This window comes from Zootermopsis nevadensis, unplaced genomic scaffold (genome assembly GCF_977971745.1).
Source record: "Zootermopsis nevadensis isolate Lab colony 2312 unplaced genomic scaffold, Znev_1.0 Znev_ptg000017l, whole genome shotgun sequence".
Lineage (NCBI taxonomy): Eukaryota > Metazoa > Arthropoda > Insecta > Blattodea > Termopsidae > Zootermopsis > Zootermopsis nevadensis.
Window position 1 is genome coordinate 11,510,623 of NW_028259149.1, and position 20,307 is coordinate 11,530,929.

The window sequence follows — 20,307 nt, forward strand, 5'->3', positions numbered from 1 at the left end:
TAAATTTGTTGTGTACTTATGTGCTTCAAAATTACAGAATGAGGGGCTTCGTAGCTTGTATTTTTTATATAATACTTTTAGGATGATTAAATCAAGAATAATGACGTAGGAGGAGTATGTAGGACGCATAGGGGAGATGAACTATTACAGTATCAACTGAATTTATATGACTAGGGATAGTGTGACTGGTAGCGAACTCTTGAGAACACATTGATGGTGTTTTTGTCCCACATAATCCATATCACACAGCGGGAGCAGTTCGCCTTCATATGATTCACCGCATTTAAATAAACGAGGCTAGGAAACGAATTATTGCCGGATAAGTGTGACGTTTGTGTTGTATTACATATTACTGCTAGGCCAATTTGCACAAGATCGAATGTTAGTGAAATGTTCATTGCATTTGACGTAGAGGAATTGTGGCTTCCAAAAATTAGCGATATTGTAAATCACAGAATTGTGAAAATATTGGAATCAAAATTAAAGTCTGTGATGTGTTAAGGACACGTGAACAGGCATATGTATATTACGTAATAATTTCAAAATGTCCATGTGTCTGTCACTCCATCGCAATTTTTAATTAACTTCTGTCCATCATACAGACTTGCTCATCCTGAAACAATAGAAACTTCATTATACTTTGCCCCAGTACCGCGGTGTCCAGTTGTTACTAATTGCCTCCATTCAAACTCTAATCACTAATTAACTCCAAGAGAAGTTAAACAAATAAAACAAGTATAAACCTCAGCCTTGACGTGCATGGACATTTCGGTGCTCGGCTCACGTGCACAGAAAAAATCCAATTATCAATCGAAAATACAGTCGCTTACAGATCAAGTTAAAGTAGGTCTGGCATGAAATAATGAACTGTGGCAGCGAGCCCTGTCTGTATGCATAATGCATAACGTAATAGTGATTCCATTCTGCGCACAATTTACCCCACAAGGAGTGAGTGACAAGGGTGGGGGCTGTGAACAGACACACGGCGGATCAAAGAAACATCCGTCATGTCGGATGTTGATCTGGATTCTGGCGCCGTGTGGACTCGTAAGGAGATACCATGGTTTCGAAGATGCATTACTAACATTAACCTATGACCCGTCAAGGCTGGCGGAATGAAACTTTTATGTCTTCAACAGTAATACAATTTGTTATATAAAATCAAGTTGAATGTGCAACATTTAAAAATATTGAAGATTTCTGTCTTCTGAGTTGTTGCGCTGTGTAGTCTGGCAGATGTTTACTAACGTTTCAGAGCGATTCTTAGTATGAAGATTTCTGTCTTCTGGGTTGTTGCGCTGTGTAGTCTGGTCGATGTTAACCAACGTTTCAGAGGTCATACTGCCTCCGTCATCAGGGCGATGAGTATGAAGATTTCTGTCTTCTGGGTTGTTGCGCTGTGTAGTCTGGTAGATGTTTACCAACGTTTCAGAGGTCATACTGCCTCCGTCATCAGGGCGATGAGTATGAAGATTTCTGTCTTCTGGGTCTTTGCGCTGTGTAGTCTGGCAGATGTTTACTAACGTTTCAAAGGTCATACTGCCTCCGTCATCAGGGCGATACAGCTGTGAGTATGAAGATTTCTGTCTTCTGGTTTGTTGCGCTGTGTAGTCTGGTCAATGTTTACCAACGTTTCAGAGGTCATACTGCCTCCGTCATCAGGGTGAAAATAAACCACACTTCGTTTGGGAAACCTGAAGTCCAAGAAATATTTTAACACGTAAGGTTATTGGAAGGAAAATATTAAAATAAAAGTTAGGTAGGGTGTAAATGTGAGTAGGCTACTGCAGCCAGCTGTCTTGAGTTTATGACCATACGTGGACTTCTTTTAATATGATAATAAAATTTGTGTTCCACTAAAAGTCGGAACATTTCTTAACATCTCCGTAACTGTAAACTTAAAAACTTTAGTACAGTGCAGATAATTGTTAGCTTATATGAAATTATTAAAATCTCCTACAGTTTAAGCTAATTTGTATTCACTCTGCACAAATAGTAAAACTGTAAATGTAGCTTGAGTTCAAAAATAATGAAAGATGTCTAAATTATGATGAGATGTCATTGGTGTTACAGTACTTATTATAAGAATGAACAAATTAAAATTATGAATAATTGTCATTGACATCGGCTATGAGAGTGATGCTAAAGCTACGATGTTGCTCGTCCAGCATTAAACAACGACCGTCCTGTAGCGAAATGCTGGAATCCTCACACGGAGTCAGTAAATTGGGTTTACGTTAATTCCAGCTGGCATTTATTTTTTCCTGGAATTAATGTAAACCGAAAATTGTTCGAATTCCTTTGACTTGAGTTCGCAAATATTTCCGTTATTACAATAACCAACCAGCATGCTGGATGGTAGCAAGCATACATAGACGAATTTAAAAGAGGTTCTAAGAAAATAAAATGTCATGGTTTTCTGAAGCGGGCAACATCAAATTTGTCCAATTATATTGTCCCCAGAAGTGCTTCTGGAATATGATATCTGTTGCTAACAAAGACAAGAATGCTCGTGTAAGTGGTTACAAAAAACGTAGCGAAATAAAAGGGGAAAAGTGATTTGGTAGCATCAAAAGAAGTTGCTAACAAAACTAAGAGCATAAATCAAACCACATCAGTACGTCTTCTTATCTACTCGAATTCCCATCATGTGTCCTGCTCTTTGTAAGCTCCAATAACTTAAAGCCTGTTAATTCTTAAACAACAAAAGCATCTTACACAAATTATTCCTAAGAGCTGCTGTCTTTGATACTTTCTCACCGATGTCTGTCGGTCTTCTAAATCAGTTGTGGACAGGAATATCATTTTTGATAGAAGACCGATTTTCTAAATGCAGTAGGCCAGTGAACTGCAAGCTCATCGAGTTATGTATGCGTTTCTCGTCACAAGTATGCGGGACCAGTTCAAGTTAAGTTCTTCAGAAAGTTCTTCGAAAATGAGGCATAGTACAAACGTTTGGAATAACAGTAACAAACCATAATTAAAGTCAAGAAGAATGTAACAGATTACATTCCGGGAATTCTTTCTATCATTTAGTTGAAAATATTTTGCCTTCCGGCCCATTTGTGTCGGATCATGTTGTTGACTGTAATTTGAAGACATGTTATAGAACTTACAACTATGTCTACCTTGGGAAAGAGAAATAATAAAAGCGGCAGAAGTTTCAGGGAAGTAACCATAAAAGTATTATAAATCGAAAGTGACGAATGCAACAAAAGAGCCCCGGATTTCAGCACCACTAATACCAAAGAGCTCGCTATTGGCCAGTTCTGTGGCGTTAAATCGTCGCATTCTGTCTTTGTGCAATCTGTCCTAATGGTATCCTTCCGTCTACCTCTCATTCTTCCAAGTGGGTGTTTTCCTAGAAATTTTCTCTCAGAAACTGTGTAAGCATTCATTATCTCCAGTAAATCTCCCAGATTTCAGTACCTCAACAATGCTATGCGACCTGTATGCATCATAGAATTTCATGCATTTTAGGTCAATATATTTTTCTGTGCCCTTTTCTAAACACAATTAATAAACTATTAATGAGACATAATGCGATTATAAAAACAGCCAGGTTCTTAGTGGAACGTATAAGATTTGTCGATTTGCATTCTGTAGCTGACTGAAGAGATAGGATGCAACGTGTAAGTGCGGTAATACGACCTTTTGAGCCCGGAACGGGTCGTCGTGGGCGTATCCACCCACACTTGAAATGTTCTATTCCAGCAATGGATTTTGTTCTGAATGTTCCAAATCATCTTTAAACCAGGACGTGGTATTTTCTACGAACGCTTTTACATTTTTTCATTTTTTTCTGTCTTTCGTATTTCTTGTTATGACTTCACTGGGTTTACTTTTTAAATGTCTTTCCTTCTTTCTTAACATACTGACTTCTTACGAGGGCTTTCATTTTGACCTCAGTCTCGGGATTATCAGCATCTACTGACTGCATTTGTTCAAAAAATAAATGTGGTTTGTTTTATATGTATTCGTAATTATATGTAATGAAGTATCAACTGATATTCTCATGTTGTTGTAGTTGTTGTTTCTTCGATCTACAACACGGTTGTGGGTTTTCGCCGCCTCATTTTCCGGGGGTTTCTTGGTCTTTGAAGTGTGCATTTGTGAGTAGTGAGTGACCAGCCTAGTGACTGCACAATTTTTACTCAATCCTGATTTGACTGCCAGAGCCATCTAGCAGTTAATCAGGAGACTCGGGTGAGAAATGACCGCTGAATTTTGCTTACGAAACATCTCGTACATGTTCTAACCAGTTACGGATAAAATCAACGTTGTCGAGAGTAGAGAGAAGAGGGCATCAGTATATTTACATAATCAAAAATCTTTGGTCTGACAACATAAATCAGTGGGATGTATGTTATGCTTATGCTGCTCTAAACAAAGATCAAGACAAATTTGTGTTACGAGCACTAATAATGCACGCTGTCACACAAATAAGCGTAAATATTTAGTCTTATGTAAGTCAGCCATTTTTAATTCTTCGTTCTGGTATGTTGCTTTCGATATGATAATAGCCTTCTTTATTTCGTTATGTTGGGCAAATGTATGTTTGGGACGAGTTGACTGGCACGTAAACACTGGTAAATAGAACATGGTAGTAGGTGAATGCAAGAATGTAGGCCGGATGAAGAACGTTTTCGATATGACGGCTGCGACTAGAGTGCAGTACTGAAGCAGATTGACGCTGACTGCAGACGGGACGGAACACCGTGTGTCCTGTGGGGACCGTTTCCGGAACATCAAGTCCCTGGAGTTGGGGGGTCTGCAGGAAATGAATGTTTCACTCCGAAGCCTCTCCGGTGTGATCGATAAGTCTGTTGCGAAAATGCATTCGGCTACTGCGAACTTTTTAGTCTGGTGGATCTTTTCCGACTTTTCAGAGGAGCTTATTGCCTCCATCATTAAGGCACAACATTACAGAAGACAGCCATCTTTATATTCGTCTTCAGGAGAACCTTAACTCTCACCAAGTAGCTTATCCCGTAATGTTTGAATCGGATAGTCGGAAAGTAGTGAACTTGTCTGCAGACTATCTATAAAGCCAATAGTTGTTAATGCTGTCATTTATAAGGATCTTACCACTGCGTCTGTAAACAAAGAGAATGGTTATATAGGCCTATTACGTCTCGATTTATAGATATCGAGTTCTTTGTCGACTCTCATCTCAAGTGTTCAGTGTGTATAACGTGTCAGATACGATCTGAGGGTGAACAGGCCTGTGTTAGTCGGGTATAGAAAATGATGGAGTAAGAACTGTTGTGGGATACTTAAAGATACATTACCTGAATTTGTGTGAGATGTCTGAAAAGAACGAAAGATATTGGGTTTTATTTTATTATAGGGCTTCGAATCTCTTGCGTTGGAGTTCTGATGGACATGTGACGTTGAAAGAAATTCTGCGATATTGGGGTAGTCGAACCTGATTATCCAGTCTGCAGCATGTCACATGACTTTTCAGCTTATTTTATACATTTAACAAGGTGCGGCACTATCATGTACCGACATTCTAGGACAGATTTTTGCTCAGAAACTCCAGCTCAATTATAAAAGTTTGTTCAACATATTTTCGCTGTTCATAAAATCGAATCTTTTATTATTAATACCGACATACAGACATATTCGACTCATTATTATGTGCCAGTAGACAGAAATATGACACAAACAGTTAATGATCTACAGGGTTGTGAAACTGTAGATTCGTATGTAAACACCAGCGTTTTGGAGAAACGAGCTGTCTCCATCAGCAGGCTTGAAGCCATTCTTCCGGCCGTACGAACCTCGAATCTGACAATCGAAACAATTACGTATCACGCCGCTGTGTTCTGTAGGTAACATTGCGTACTTGTTACGTATAGAAAGAACTGACGTAGTTGCGTTGTATGGCTTGATGAAACAATTCTGTTTAATTTAGTCGGCGAGAAGTGATCATCAAAGCGAGTCACACCTGCACCCAGTGGGCTAGACACTAAAGCCCATGCCCCGGAGTCATTGTAAATTTTGTGTGTACCACTGACAAAACCCATGTGCTGTGTCAATGTTATTATAGTGGTGTGGTCAGAGGCGGACCACGCACTCAAAGAGCTGCTAGTGGTCACCTCAGGGTTTACTGTCCACACGTGTATAACTTCACAGGTAATCGTAAAACTTCCAGCGGTTTTGAACTTTTGTAGTCTTTATAATCAGTGAATGTGATTCATCGGTAAAGTACAACTGTCCCGCTGCACGCCATTAATGCGCTTGGGAGGAGAGAAGGTACAGCTACTACTCGTTCTTGACCTCGGCGCTAGATGGGGGTGACTGGTCAGCGTCACGCACCGGCTGAGCTTTGACCCGCGGAAGGACCACTTTGGGGCCCACTCAATGGGCCTCAGAGCTGGTCTGGACGTACAGGCTTGAAGAAGAATCATTTGTCTGTTTCGGAGATCGAATCTCGGTCGTCCAGACACAGATTTCAATCTTGTAAAAGATTATATATTTTCTTAGAATTTGGTTCGTGCACTTTCATTGCACGTTTTAAATGCCATCAAAATAAAACTCAATGAAGATATCAGTAGGCTACTCTTAATATGAGATAGCAAAATCAGAATCACAGTAATGAATGTTATATAACAAAGTGTCATATAAATGTGTTACATTTTACCGAGCTACGATTGTATTTTACAGTCTCTCTGTATGACGAAGGTTTGGTTTCAACTCCATGCGTATTCTAGACCGGGTAATGTTTTAGTTGGTTTCTGCCGGAACAACAGATGTTATTGAAATATCACAATATAATTTTTTAACACAAGTAATATATATCCAATCTCCATCGAACAGACATATTACTGAGAGTTTGTTACATTGTTCATTATTGTAATATGTACGTATAATGATTGAGTCATTTGAATGCATAAATTCTTTTGGGGGGTTATAGTGCACGTTTCCTCTCTAAACGTTGTGTGTTTAAAATACGTAATCAATACGATTAGTTCGTAATTCAGTGGAAGCTTTGTGCAAACGAAAAATATTTTACATGATATTTTGCACAGATACTAATGAATGAGGTTTATTATGTACAAAGGATAAAGCCATGAATATTTTTATGTCTATAAAACCCCACAAACGACATGGAAAGTAATAATGTACATTATATAATGTAATTGAATGATTGACGTGTTATCGTAACGTAAGTGATATTAACACTCTGATTCAGCAAGGACGATTAACAAATTTGTTTTGCAATTTTTAATATTTTCGCTGAAATTATGTGTTCTGACTTCTTCTTAGGGTGTATTTGTAACTTTTACGTACTTACTGTATTTATTTAGTTCAATTGTTCAATCACTGAAAAGCACAGAAGGCGTTTTCCTACTCTGAAGTTGTTCCTCAGTTAATTTCATTCTCCAATGATAATGTAGAGAAGAAGTGTTGAAGCAAAAAACTCTTTTAATATCATTTAAAATGTGGTGAAATATTGTGGGCTAAAATGGAGTCTGTTCAACACTTTAAACTTTGAAGATTTCAGTCTTCTGGGCTGTTGCGCTGTGTAGTCTGGTAGATATTTGCCAACGTTTTGGAGGTCATACTGCCTCCGTCATCAGGGCGATTCTTAGTATGAAGATTTCTGTCTTCTGGGTTGTTGCGCTGTGTAGTCTGGTCGACGTTTACCAACGTTTCTGAGGTCATACTGCCTCCGTCTTCAGGGCGATGAGTATGAAGATTTCTGTCTTCTGGGTTGTTGCGCTGTGTAGTCTGGTCGATGTTTACCAACGTTTCAGAGGTCATACTGCCTCCGTCTTCAGGGCAGTATGACCTCAGAAACGTTATGCGTTATGAGTCGGCCCGACTTGACTGGTAGAGAGAGTCCTACTGATCCGTTGGGCCGCTTTCGCACAAACACTGTCTGTAGAATGGTGCATCGTCCGCTATCTGACCAACTTAGTATCACGCCTATTCGCTCAAGTCTGCATTAGTGAAATTCCTTACAGACAGAAACACAGGTTGATTTTACAAAAAAAATATTCCAGCTGATAAATGACGAAAGAGGCGGTTAATATCAGCTTGAATCATCGTCACTAACCAGGCATCTTTACAAATATCCTGGCACGATGCATGCCGTCCTGTGTGTTATTCATTTCTAGGCTCTGATATTGAAATATCCGCGGACGATTCTCATTGCCAAATATTGACATGCCAAGTGGCCGGAATACAAACGCCCCCTAATTGGAAAATTTAATTAAAGCAAACCCTCCGTTTGTGAAGTTAGTTTGGGAAGGGGGCTGGCTTAGTATATAGGGGTTAGCTTTGTTTTTGTACCGGCCGGAATGCCTAATTAGCAGTGCATCCTGCTAAACAGCCTCTCTTTATTCTGTCTGTCTCTCTTTTCAGTATGTGCGGATATCATTTTCTGTCTCTGTGTTCTCACTCATTATCGTAACCGACGTATGAAACAAATGTGACCATAGATTGAAAATGTATGACGACTTCCACCATAATGAGGTTGTCCTACTGATACCACGATATGAAAGCATCATTAATTACATTTAGAGCGGCTGATAATTCAAAAGTGACGCTACATTTATTCACTTCATGGACTGAATTCAATAATAATAAAAGTCGTTTGTCTGCAGGAAGATATTAAGTACATCTAACATTCATAAAATCATACACCCGAAAAGCGTGTCGATTTATTTTGTAAACAGTATGTTCAATAAAAATTCAGATGCCTTATAATTTAACTTGTAAATAGTAATCTAAATTAATTAAACATTTTTAACGGCGAAGATTATGAATTATGGATCTTGTCATATTCAGCTCTTTCCAGCCTGCTGTCACTTCGCCGCTCTTAGGTCCAAACGTTCTTCTGAGGTCACTGTCTTCTAAATGTGAGATGCCAAATTTCACGCCCAAGCAACATTAGCTTTGTGTAAAGTTATTTTGTTTTTACATCTTTGTACGGCAGACTAGACGACAAAAGAATATGAAAATCGTGGTATCAGATATTCCCCAAATTTAATCTCAATTTCTTCGCGAACGTAGTTCTTATTTGTTACCATCTTCCCTCCTTTGTCACGTAATCAAACTTGTTATAGTGTTGCAGCTTCTGTTGATATTACTCCTCAAACACAAAGTAACGATGAAACTGAAAAGATTTATTTTAATAATATCTTGTCGCTAAAAGTACAGGTCATGTCTCCTGGTGCATCTCTTTCTAAATCCTTTACATTTAACCTCGTGACGGCACTGAAAGCTTTGTTCTCTGTGTTTGTTGTTGGCCGACGGTGTGTTTCAATCAGCTGTCGCCAGTCTGCAAACTAGACACAACGTGATGAAAAGCTTTCAAAAGAGGAAACTAGAACAGGGCAGTGACTGATAAATGGGCAGCTGCGAGGGCGGAAAATATCGTAATTAAAACGCGGTATTAGTCCCATCATCCCAATACGTCACGTACAGTACACATGCGCTTATCTGCATAAAGCTTATCTGGTAAAATGACCATAACATATCTGTCATTTCATAGGCTTATTGCTATGAATACAAGAGTACGGCCTAACAGTTCTTTCTGCATCCTTATCACTGTTATGTGGGGTATGTTTGATGTGTGTATCCTGTATTTAAAGAACGAAAGAAAGAAACGAACAAAAAATAACATACAAATTAAAGTAAAAGAGACAGTTGATCAAAGAAGAAACTGAAAAAATATTTGCATGTATATAGAAGGTATTTTGTGTGTATGTATATATATATATATATACATATACATACATATATATATATATATATATAGGTTTATAGAGAGAAAAACATAACTATAATTTTTGTTCAAAATGTCACCGTCCTTGCACATAACATTTACAGCAGAAACATGTAACTGAAGGACTGACCTTGAAATTGCGATTGTGTTGTTAATAATTTTATTAATTTGTAATGACAGTTATAAATAACGATTAGTCAATCCAGAGGCAGTATAACCATGATGTCCCGCAGAAGTAGTCCCACGCATTCCCCGGCAAATGGTCGGGGACTCGGTGACACTCGCATTCCCAAAGAATCTGTATTGGATGAGGTCGGTTTCGAAGTCGGAGACTATAAATTGTTTTAGAAGGAAGATGCAACCTGTACTAGCTGTTATTTAATTTCGCCAGATGATCAGGCAGGAAAAAGGGGCCATTCTGAAAGTACTTTTGCAAGAGTGTGAATTCTTGCAAGATCATTCGAGAATATTGGACAAGTATATTCTTGGTATGGCATTAAAAGTGGACTCAGATTAGGCATGACGTCTGCGTTCTGTCCAGTGCATGCAATGTATTTAGATAGGACGTGGCTTTGTGGCATGAAGTTAAGTAATTATTTTAATTTCGCACAATTAGTAGGCATTATTATTATTACTATTACTATCCAATCTATTCACCACTTTATGGGGTATGTACTTCCATGTATCCGAGGCAGACCTTGTCCCTAAGATACATAGTGCAGCAGCTATTTCCGGAATACATATTGTTTTTATCACGTACTGCATGTATTATATAATTTTATTGTTAATATTATTATTATTTGTAAAGTGTACCATGGGATTATCTAACTAACTAACTAACTAGATGGCTTACCGAACCCGAAGGTTCATCACCGAATTAACCAAAGCCCTCCACCGGACCCTGTCCTGGGCCAACAAAATCCAGTTTCCTTCAACTCCTATCTCGGATAGATCCCGCCTGAGATTATCCTCCCATCTACGTCTAGGTCTCCCCAGCGGTCTCTTCCCTTCAGGTTTCCCAACCAGTACCCGGTGCACACCTCTTGTCCCATCCATGCGCGCTACATGGATGGGATTATCTACGAGGGATAAAACGGCCGGGGGGACAAGCTATTTCCTCCATCTCATACCGGAGTGTCGTCTGTGCTTCACTCAGCTTGTACGTCTTTATGGAGCTGCACAGGTATAATGGGCCTTATGAATTGAATTGCTTCATGTATTTGAGAGACTTCTGTCTGAAACAAAGAAACTGAACTGCCAGCTTTGTGTAACAACGAGCTATGCTCAGTTCGACCTGTTGATTCTCTTAGTCGAAACTGTGTTGTTATTTCAGTAGGATACGGTCGAGAGTTTCAGGTACACGCCAACTTCTTGCCGCTGATATGACTTCCCAGGATTGTGTACCTGGTCGCAAGTACAACTGAGGTACTGTGCTCTCACTAAACTCTGCAGACCTTAATAAAGAGATTCTCCAAAAATCCGGGAAATGTTTTTTTTCTCGGAATATTGCTTTCATTTCGCTGAACTGTATTATTAAGGAGGCTAAAGGACGCAGAGGTACGGCGTAAAACAACACCACAAGAGTCACCACCCGTCTAAATATGCAACGATTATGATTTATTAGATGATTTACGTAGCAACATTTCGTAATATCCCGGTTGTTATGATGGAGAAATATTAACTTCCGTACAGTACGCAAGCTGGAAAATCACCCCTTTTCAGCTGTCGGCGGCTGCTTATTCAGTGTATTTAAAATTTCCCTCCGTAACAAAGCCACATCAGATAAAGCATTGGCATTTTTGGTCTGAATTTACTTTTGAGAAGCCATGTGATAACAAACACGCCAGCCACCACCAGAGTTAAATTTTTTTTTGTGGATTCTGAATAAAAGACGTTTGATGGCAAAGACAACACGACATGAATGCGAGTTGCAATATGTAGGAGCTGAGGTTCTAACTTTGGTGAGTACGAAAATGGCTGTCTTCAGGTTTGTAGCTCCATGTAGTCACTCATGAGTGATGGAGACAGCAAAGACCTCTGAAACGTTAGCAAACTTTTACGAGATTACACGGCGCTACAGCCCAGAAGACAGCCATCTTCGAGTTGCAATATGTTAGGCTTTTTGAAAGTCATGTCTCACATTGTAAATGGATATTATATTCATTGCCTACAAATGATTGTTGATTAGACCACGTTCAAGAACGAACTCCGGTAACATCATTGTGCTATAGGTAATGACAGACGGGAGCAAACCGGAGATTGAACTGTCTGACGAAGAGTGGTGTGTGTCACAACCTGCCACTCAAACCAGGAGCCCTGTCACCAGCTACTTATTTACCGAAGAGAAAGTTCGTAATTTATTATGAAGAACGGGTCAGCTAGTGGCGTCAATTTAACTGGTAAACGATGAAGGTTATGTATTAGTTCATACATAATAGATTATCGACTCTTAACATGCTTTTTTCTAAAAATAACTTTATTCTGTTCGTGTATTTTATGGTAAAGTATAATTTCTTTTGTTGGTAAGCCACCAATAGCTACTGCAACGAACGGCAGCTGTATGGCGTTGCATTTGGTAGGAGTTATAATAGTACTGACCACAACACAACCACAGTGCGTCAGGTAACACACGGAACAGTTTCGCATCCTGGGCTCATATTACTGGACAGGGGCTAAATTTCCTAACGAATGCCAGTAAAATTGTTTTCGGGTTTCACGCAACACTTTGTTGCACTTAAATTTCGAAAAATTAAATACAAATACAATTATGTGCTAATGTTTATTTAAGGGGAACGTAGTGAGGCTCTGTACGCAGAGGTCAGTAAAACCTCGCCACTGCTTTGATTGAATTTTACATACGCACTAATCTGTGTGTATAGTTGTAATATCGTGTATTTTTAGGTTGGTCATGCACACAGGAAACTAGCTGAATTAAACTAATTGCATGTAGTACGTTTCCTGAAAATAGTTTCTTCCTAATCAACACACACGAGAGACTACTTTGATTAGTCTTCATCATGTCATCAGATAATGAGAATATTTTATTTCTCTGGTGATGTGCATATCGGCGAAAAATAAGACGGTGTTTGGTACATCACGTTAAAACTGTGAATTTGACGCACGGTGCACGCGTACTGCTAAATAAATAGATTCAAAAGAAATGTTTCGATCTTTCTACAGGATGAGTCAATCCTCTTTTAGAACTTCTTCGAGCGTCTAGTTGAGGAAACTAATTGTTTCACAAGAGAGGCATCAGAGGACAGTTCGTTTTCCCATTCATATAAAACCAAGATGTCACTGTATAGCATTCTTACCATCGGAACAAAAATTCCAGGGAACCGTTTGGCTGTTTTCATGTTAACAGTTAAGTAGCAGCCTTTCCATGTAACTCTGCGTGTCATTCAATATAAAACAACGGCATTTTCTATGAATCCAGGGTTTGCAATTTCTTAAAAACCATTTAATTGCTGTTTTTTAGCATGTGCTGTATAAAATTATTACACGACTTTAAAATCGCCATTAATTTATGGACATGCTGTATATACACCAGCATTTGTAAGAAATATACTGGTTCCTAAAAATTGGGTCAATTAATTTCTGTAATGTCACGAGACAGGCTGATAGACAGCCAGCCGGATTTCGCTAATAGGACTTTGACTAACGTTGCATTAGGCATATGAAGATTAGCATTTCGCTTCGTATTGTGGAGGCACTGTGATAAAATCTCGGAGTGTACACGCTGTATTATGACTTCTATTTTCGCACTTTCTCTCAGTTAAGGTAAATAGTGTTCCGTATTTTATGATAGGCCACTCTTGCTCGTTTCTGGTGTCAGTATTTCGTACTATTGTTATTGGTCTGAGCTTCGTTTTTGTTGAGACCTTTACATTTCTGTTGTAGCTTCTGTAAAGCTCTTGTTTATTACTTTCATGTGAAAGAGAAGTCTCTGACCTGAATGGACGCGTAACATGAAGAGTAAATAAGAAAGAATTAGGTTAAACAACACACGAAATTTGTTGTAGAATGTTTGGAACTGCAAGGCTTCAAATATATACAGCATTTTTATATATGTTGACACGCACACACATATGTCGTAAAAAAATTAATACACTCCCCCCCCCCCACACACACACACACACACACGCAGATGCGGACTGCGTTGTCAGTTTGTTTGCTTCTCGTTAGATCGCTAGCATGCCACGGGGATTCACAGCGCTACATGAGGTCAAACCTCTTGATTGAGTTTTTTATGGTTTCCAATTTCATTCGAGTGCTTACTCTTTCTTCTTGAATCTTTCGTCATCATCTTTTCGATCATGTGGTCAGCGTTACGCTTTGTTTGTTGTTACACACAGTATCCTAGCAACTGGAAACGATAAAGCAATATATAGTTCAAGACAAATAACAGCTTTCCTGAAAATCAACCTCCAAAACTTACCGGCGTTGAGATCGCGTAACTTAAGTAGGATTTGAGTTTCTAACAGCAGTGAGTACGAAGATGGTACCTTCTGGGTTGTACCAACGTTTTAGAGGTCCTTGCTGCCTCGGTCGTCTGGGCTTTCGTCATTGCACTAATTATTGAGGCAGGAAGAACCTCTGAAATTTCTGTAAACTTCTACCAGACTACACGGCGCTACAGCCCAGAAGACAGTGATCTATGTGCAGTTTGTCACGTGTGGTATGTGGCAGAGATCTCTTTCAGACCGAGTTATGAGCGAATGGTGCTTTCAGAAGTTTACGGTTTATGTATACTTAAGTTGAGGTAAAAATATCCGTATGCATTCTTTGCAGCAGGTGTTTCGACCTCATAGGCTTTGATGTTCACTTGTTGCAGATACAGACTTCTTACATCAAACTCCTATGTTGCAAAGACAACCATCCAAACTTCAATACACTGGTTGGAGTAAGATATTTCATGTTTAAAAGTGCTTAAGAAACAAGTTTTAGATCTTGATGAAACTTATGTTTTGATTTGAGATGCGGTGTTTTGGCAGTAATATTCGTGCGCAATCAAACGGGTCGATTCTAATTATTGGAACTACGATGTTTACTAGTCAGTTCTGTGCCTTGTAATATTTATTGTTTAATGGCGATCCTTATGCCGAAACAAAAGAGGACCTCTTCATAAAACTAGATTTAAAATAGACGCTGTATAAACTGGACCACGTATGCCAATGCTAAATAAACCACAAGTAAATATCCTAGGCTTGTGTTTAGAATAAACAATTATTGAGATATTTTTAGGATTATTTTCATTCTTTCTTTTTCTTTTGTGTTTGGATATTTTCCGCGAGGCTACGTTTCTCCACTACCATCCGTATGATGGAACCAATTTCTGCGGTACTCGGAAGTTTTGATTACGCCAACAGATACAAGCTATTTAAATCTTACCTTACTAAGTAATAAGTGGTTTTTTCGTCTTATGGTGTTTTCGTAAACTAAACTGTACCGAGGAACAAACCGAATTACTTTTATATTTATTATGGGAACTTTATGGATGTATATTAATTCCCATTGATCAGATATAAAATAAGATAGCGAAATTTCGAAAATATGTGACATAGTTCGTTTCCGTATTTACTGTTGTGGCGCCTCGTAGGATTTGCTTCATGCATTAAACGATTGCTAAGCAACGAAATATTTGTGGGCATAGAACATTTTATGCAACATAAAATCGAATGTTGTCTCCTAGTAATTAGACCACAGACAAAAAGACGAAAATTAGTCAAAGTAGAGATTAAAGTTGTTTATATGTAGTCCTTATGAGCATCGCATTATATTCTGATTTCAATTCAATTAATTTAATTCGCAAATATAAATCCAAAGAAAAAGTAGCTCATTTTTTATTCTTATCTTCCCTTATCTGAGCGAATTTAGGTAGGTTAAATCTTCCTGGGCACAAAATACGTTTTAAAATGTTCTGAATATTTACGTGCAGAGACATCCTGTGTTCTAAGCACTTCCAGCAAATAAAGTAGATTTTAAAGTAAGTCCATGAATAAAGTAGGATTAGACAGATTCTAGGACATGTTTATGGCTTCACAACAAGGAAATGAAAATTATGTAACACGGTCGTCTAATTTCGTTGAATGCATTGGGTTATTTAGTAACAAAATAAATCAGTAAGTCCCAGGAGAAAGAATAATGTCTCAGGCACGAATAGACAGACACTGCTCTAAATCTACGGAGCGAGGCTCTCGGACGTGTTTCGCCACTTCAAGCATCAGCCACGGGGCCATGTCCGTCTCAGCTCGCCAATTTTAACACGTTTTTGCATCCAGCGTAACGTAACGTAGTTAGGTGTAACTTCCCTCGTGTTCATAAAGCTTTGTGATAGTAATGTAATGCAGTCATGGGAGGAATTCTTTGTGAAACGCCCGCTTGTGGTTTTTGAAGGTACGCAACAGTCTTAAGACTGGCCATATCTGGTGCTCATTACGTGCCGTCAGTGTTTGTTGGACGAAATTTTATTTTGGTGTGTTGGTTTTAATGACAAAAGAACTTCTACGTTTCGGGTGATACTTACGTCCTCGACTTCAGGTAAAACAAAATGGTACTACTCTCCTCCTGACACGTTACATAAAACTGATCTTATCGCTGAGTATAAAGGACCAGAAAACTGAAATTGGGTGAGATTTACTATGCTCTTCAATGACTTGTACCTTTATAACGTTGTTCTTATTAACCGTTTCAACAAATAAACCAGTAAGTAAATCGAGGAAGGTGACATGACTAGGAGATACAGCATTTATGTAACATTTTGGGTGTAAAATAACAAGAGACTGTTCAATAGAAATGTTTTTCAAAAACAAACCACTTCCTGGGATCGTCAGTTTACAGCTTAGTGTCGTAAAGTGTTCGATTTTGTTCAAAACTATAAAATATTGTCCGCGATGTTATTGTTCGTGACACTGTTTATACAATTTTGCCCTCAAATGATCAGTATTCATGAAATGGCACAGGAGCATGGTCACTGGGGGCCACGCCACGTTGTAATTACATTGATAATAATCGTAGGTACTGTGACAACTTGCAAGGAAAATGTATTACAAGTGTAATTAAATTTTTAATTCTACAATTTTGCATGTCAGGTAATTTTAGAAAATTATTCAGTATACGTAATTAAAATTTCTATAAAATACTAAACTTGGTACATACTAACTTTTCGGATGAATGTAGGTCCACACGGCGTTACTGCCCAAAAGATAACGTCGACATTTTCACAGCTGTCTTGAGAACCTCAAATCTAACCCACGTTACGTTACATTATATTACATTACATTGAGCGGATTACTTGGACTTGCAATGACGGTGAGTACATGCTGCCTGCGTTCCTGCCTGTATCCGTATATAACGGTCGGACCACTGGACCACTGGACCACAGCACATTACATATGGGCCTCGGAGGAGAAATAACTTTGCCCTAGTTACGTTTATAGTCGAAACCTCGCGTTTAAGAACAGCCTGGGGATGAAAGCCTTGGTACAGCATATAACCACGTCTCGTACGAAGACATACCACAGAGAGGAGAATGACGTCTTCACGTTAATTCAGATGTGGGGGCAGAAGTCAACGGAGTTAACGCAAAACATCGTTGATGTTCCATTGCTAGGTAAATCATTTAGTTACACTGAGAATTAATTGAGCTGCTATAGTTAATTCTGTGAAGCTCAAAGATATGGATGAGTCCGGCCGTAAGAAGGTTTGAGGACTGGCACGCCAGTTTGTAAGTGATGTTTTTACTTACCCGGCTGTCGATTTAGGAAGGAAAATCGTCCTGATGATTGAGGCAGCAAGGACCTCTGAAACGTTGGTAAGATTCTACCACACTAGACGGTACTGCAACCCACAAGACAGCCTGGCGTGAGAATCTCAGAATTTACTAGCGAGTACTTAAAATATCAACTCGAGTCTTTAAATAATATTAACGTGTTTTATCATAGTGCCGTTCCGCCTTTGGAAGTCTCGGTAAATGAAGTATGTTGTTCTACAAGACTTATAATATTGGTTTATATAATCAGCCAGTCAGAAGATGCTTGGCTTTAAGAATTGTTCACATACCACAAAAAATACGATGTTACAGGCCTAACGTGCGGAACAAAAGTATTGCCATGCGATTTGTCGTAGTAACTGTAAAACACAAAGAACCTCAAAAGTATAGTTTGATTCCAACATATCAAGTAAACAAGGTCTGCGTAACCGATCTTTGGGTGCTTCCACTTATATAAAATTCTTTGGTTGAGAGGCTTTTTCATTCTGTTTTCGTCTCGTTGATAGCAGATCATAGCCGACTTAATCGTAAAATAGGAAAGTTTTTCCAATACTATTTCGTTGTTTTATCTTTTGGCATATGATAAAATAGGTTTAGAGAGACTGAATATAATTTAGGATTAATATAGGCTCATCAGAAAATGTGAAAGTGGTATTAATAATTAATTCGGGCACAATTTCTTAAATTTTGAATGGTTCTGTCACGACTTAAACGCAACGTGGTGTGGGACCCACTCGACTTTTTAATATCTAGTTTTATTAACGGTAACTTACATTTGCAGGTCCTAAATACGCGTCCCGGGGCCTCAAAATGTATTAGTTTCTTAGAGCTAGGAATCATACGTAAATAAGCGGCTCTGTGATGTGAAATGTTTCCTCACACAGTTGGATATATTCATGGAATCAGCATTATTATTTATTATTACAGTATAATGGTTCTAAAGAACTGGTTTCTTCTTGATTATCTGATTAATCTTTAGGTCTTTTCAAGGTTCAGGAAACTTTTAAAAACACTGTAGTTGTGAAATACTACGGTTTCCTTTACCACTTCAGTACCTGACTGCTTGCAGGATCTAAAGGAACAGGCCGTCACAAGTTTGTACGTCGAGACTTGGTAGTATTCAAGTGTCAGAAGAAATGCACATCCGTAGAACAAATGTGTTTCCTTTTGTTCAGTGTCCGCGCCTGGTTAAAGCCGGCTGTAATCTCATCCAACCTTCATTCTGAGGGATTGAACCGCTTATGACTTCCATGGCCGCAAACTATAGTTTACTGTCCATTCGAAAGTTTATTTTCCAAACTCTTGAATCAGTGCACCTTCTGGTTCCTTGTTTGTTGGGTGTGAGATTAAAGGAAATAATTATTCGATCTGCCGATGAATAGACAAATTAATGAAGTATGATCACCTTTATTTATGTCAATTTTTCCTCTTAACGAAATTTAAGGCTAAGATTCAAAAGTTTCAGTATGGAATTTGAGGTCCTCACTGCGCTGAAGATATCGACATAGTCTTTTGGGTTGTGTGCCATGTGGACAAGTAGGTAGACCATTTCGGCAATATACTTCATCCATCTTCAGGGCTGATCATTTGTCAACATGGCATTACAATGCAGAGAACCAGCATCCACAAATGTTTTTGAGGATAGGAAGTTATAAATTTACAATTACTCTTTATTGAATACTCTTTTACTTGAGTGTGCAGATTGAAACTACGTTAAATTTGCAGAATATTGCATCAAATAAATAATGTGCTTTTTTAGTAGTAGATTATCTTAAGACGAACTCATTCAAAGAAGAATCAATTTATTGTTCATTTTCTTTAGTTATTGGGCAATTATAATACTGCAGTATCGGTGAAAACACGTAGACGACACTGGAAATTTCGTTACGAATTTAAAAAGTAAAGTATACTGATTATAAAAATGGATACAGCGTAAAACGTGAAACTTAAGTATACTACTAAAACATGATTATTTATTGTGCAGGATTTGAGGTTCTCACGGAGGCGAATATGAAGGATGTTCACCCTGATGATGGAGGTAGCAAGCACACTTGCAACATCAGTAATCTTCCAAGCTATACGGCACCACAACCCAGAAGACGATCATCTTCATTTGTTATGCATTTCTTCCTGTTAATGAACCAGAAAATTATTTAATAAAGAAAAAATTCTGGTTAAGGAGTTGGTCACCAAGCCAACTTCTTTTTAGAAACACAGCTAAAAGACGATGATTGCTTCATTGATTGATTTCATTTACATTTTATGTCGTGAAGGTTATGAAGATCATAAATTAGTACTCGGTATCTAAATTATGACCATAGTAGTCTTCAGTGATCTGCTCAGGAAGGACTCTGCCCGTGGAGTAAATAGTCGTCACCAAATTCGATGCTTTAACGCCACAAAATGACTCCCCCCCCCCCCCCCCCCGGGGCCTTACTGTGCGGGTTATCCTGCAAGTTCGGAGTTGTCTTTACTCACATGGGCTCCGCTGTTCGTGTTACAACGTTATACGATTTTCCTGTGACCTTTAAGCATGCTGTTTGGTGACGGCTACTATTGGCCTGCTCTAATAAATTACCCTATTTTCCGAGTCAAAATGAAATAGAACGTGAGAGCAAAATGAGACAGTAGGACCTATTAATCGCCGCGGGTTACATTCACTGCTTAATTGAAAGGATGAAAGACCGGCAGAACAAATATGAACTATTAAAATCAAATATGCCATTCAACTCGTTTTCACAGGTCACTGATACTTTACAAATGAGATGGGGAAAAAAACATGTTTGTTGTTATG

General features: G+C 38.6%; 1 long non-coding RNA gene across 1 annotated transcript in view; it reads left to right on the plus strand.

Annotated features, from left to right (window-relative positions):
• LOC147873664 (uncharacterized) overlaps window positions 1-19,742 on the plus strand; it is a 165,429-nt gene extending 145,687 nt beyond the window's left edge. The window contains exon 4 of the long non-coding RNA XR_015535506.1: window positions 19,498-19,742. This is a non-coding gene — a long non-coding RNA (uncharacterized LOC147873664). The remainder of the gene's footprint in view (window positions 1-19,497) is intronic.
• Window positions 19,743-20,307: the final 565 nt, after the last annotated feature.